Source organism: Macaca mulatta, chromosome 18 (assembly GCF_049350105.2).
Source record: "Macaca mulatta isolate MMU2019108-1 chromosome 18, T2T-MMU8v2.0, whole genome shotgun sequence".
NCBI lineage: Eukaryota > Metazoa > Chordata > Mammalia > Primates > Cercopithecidae > Macaca > Macaca mulatta.
In genome coordinates, this window is record NC_133423.1 from 69,808,571 (window position 1) to 69,811,407 (window position 2,837).

At 35.8% G+C, this 2,837-nt stretch overlaps 1 pseudogene; it reads right to left on the minus strand.

Moving 5' to 3' along the window:
* Positions 1–983: 983 nt before the first annotated feature.
* Positions 984–1,983, minus strand: LOC699958 (small ribosomal subunit protein eS4, X isoform-like; annotated as a pseudogene).
* Between the last annotated feature and the right edge of the window lie 854 nt (positions 1,984–2,837).

Here is a 2,837-nt window from a genome sequence, read left to right on the forward strand (position 1 = left end):
TCTTGAATAGATTAGCTAACAGGTCATTCATTGTATTTATAGTGCAAAGAATTAGAAGTTACATTTAATTATAAGCTTTATTGTTTTCTAATTCTTTAACTTATAATTCTTTTTTTTTCTTTTTATTTTAAGTTCTAGGGTATATGTGCAGGATGTGCAGGTTTGTTACCTAGGTAAACATGTGCCATGGTGGTTTGCTGCACCTATCAACCCATCACTTAGGTATTAAGCCCAGCATGCATTAGCTATTTTTCTTGATGCTCTCCCTCCCCCAACCCCCTCCCCACCCGGACCCCAGTGTGTGTTGTTCTCCTCTCTGTGTTTATGTATTCACATTGTTCAGCTCCCACTTATAAATGAAAACATGCTTTTCCATTTCTTTTTCTTGGTTATTGTTGTTTTCTAACTTCTTGAATGGAATGCTTAATGTTTGTTAATATAAATATTTAAGATTTTTCCTGTAAGCACTATCTTAGATATAACCCAGTGATTCAGACATGTAGTGTTTTTGTTATTGTCATTTTCCATATTTCTGGTAAATTCAAATTTGATTTTCTTTTTGACCCAAAAGTTGTTTATGAGAGAGTTAAAGGATTTCTAGGTAATAGAATTTTTGTTTTCCTGTTTTCATATTAATTTCTAGTTTTATTGCGTCGTGATAACAATTGTTTTCAGTATAATTCTTTTTTTAAAAAAAGTTACCATTTCCTTTGTGATTTAATATATGGTTAGTTTTTGTGAGGGTTCCATGAAGGCTTGAAAAAAAATTATTTTCCTGTTTTCAAGGTATGGAGTTTAATGTGTTACAATTTAATTTATTAATTTTGTAATTTAGGTTTTCTACTTTCTTACAAATGTTCTATTTATCTGCTTTCTCATGGACTGAGAGAAAAAAATCAAAATATCATTCATTGATTTTTTTCATGTTGTATGATCTTTAATGAAGCATAAAGACCTTTCTAACATGTCAACTAGAGACCATTTCACCCACTGCTCTCTTCCGCTGCCAGTCTCTTCTCTCTCTTCAGCAATGGTGAGGCAGATACCTTGTCCTCAGGCAAGAGAAATCCATGATTTGTTGCTTTTGCCAATAATATAAATGTTGGAGAACTGGGTGGCAAAGCTGTTGCTGTTGGCATCTTTTATAGGAACCACATTGAAAAATCTAGGGTGTCTTTCTCCGTTGGTGATCACACCAATTCTTCCCAGCTTAGCACCTCCAGCCACCATACACAGGTTACCAGTGTCAAACCTGATGAAATCAGTAATCTTGCCAGTCTCCAAGTCAATCTGAACAATGTCATTCACCTTGATGAGGGTCAGGGCAGGAGATGATGCCAGCATCATGAGCTACCAGATCAGGGATTTTTCTTTTGTGTTTACAAAGTTTCTTCTCACTTTGAGTAACTTGGCCTCCTCAGGTGTAATAGGATCAACAGCAAGGTGACCCCTGGTGTCACAGATCAGACGGAAATTCTCTCTGGTCTTGTTAATGTTGACATCTAAGGAACCAGTGGCATAGGTTGTATCAGTCAAGACCTTGTCATTGATCTTAATGAACTGCTGCATGCAGATCTTCTTTGCTTCATCTCCTATCAGTGCATACTTAAGTCTGTTCCTTAGGAAAATGATGAGGGGGAGACTTTCAGCCTGTGGAGATTGGTGTATGGGTGGCAAGCAAACACACCAGTCAAAGTATTCAGCATCCAATGCTTTGGGGCTCCTACCAAATTCAGATGCTTCTTGGCACCAAGAGCCATGGTTGCACTGGGCAGGGAAAGAGGACCACCATCTTCCAGTGCACAGAGAAATTGTGGCCAATATATCATTTCAAAGAAAGTGGTACTCTTTCTCCTATTTTCTGACACTTTTACTTTGAGTCATGAATGTTGAATGTTGATTCTAAGCTATTTGGTGCATAGGCATTCATAAATGTGATATATTCATTGTGAATAGTCCCCTCTTTTATCATTTAAAAAAGTGCCCTGCTATTATTTTTCTTCTCTGAACTCAACTTCGATACAATGATTAGAAACAACCCAGCTATTAATATTGAAATAAAAATTAAAGCCCAATTTTCAGTGAATGAACAAAGTATTTACTTCCTGCTCATGCCAAAGCCAGTGTGATCTGGGTTGCCTTGTTCCACCTGGTGGCTATGCCGTTGGGAGTACACGACAGGGAAGAGACAAGTGGAGATGCACACTGGTTCTTACCTGTCTCAGCAAGGAAATGCCAGTCAATTCTCGGCATAGTCTATTGGCTAGAATTAGTCATAAGTCTGCTTATTTCCACAAGGAAGGCTGGAAAAGACAGGGAAGTCAATAAATATTTGGAAAGGACAAACTGTCTTCCACATTCCACTTTCTGTTTGTTAACATTGCTTAGACTATCTTTTATGTAGGTTTGATGCCTTTGTCTTTTTGGTATCTGTTTTGATTTTTGCTTTGTGCATCATAAAAAATCATATATTAGTTTTACCCGTTTATATTCACTACTATGACAGATATAATGGCATATTATTTTATGTAATGCTTTCTAATTTTTAGTCTTTTTCTTAGTCTATCATCTATGATTTTCTTGATTCTTGTAGTTTTTTTCCTGATAAATTGGAATGTTTTTATTTTGTTCTAGTGCTTATATCTGCAATCCAAATGTTGCATAATACCTTAGACTTCTGTTTCTTCAGAGAGTATCTGAAAATACATATTTCAACTTTACTTGTAACTCTCTACTATGAAAAATGATCTTCCCCTGCCAACTCCTAGTTTACTATTTTATCTTCCTTAGTACTTACTTTTAAATATTTTATACCTTTTTATTTCATTAGCTTTAAG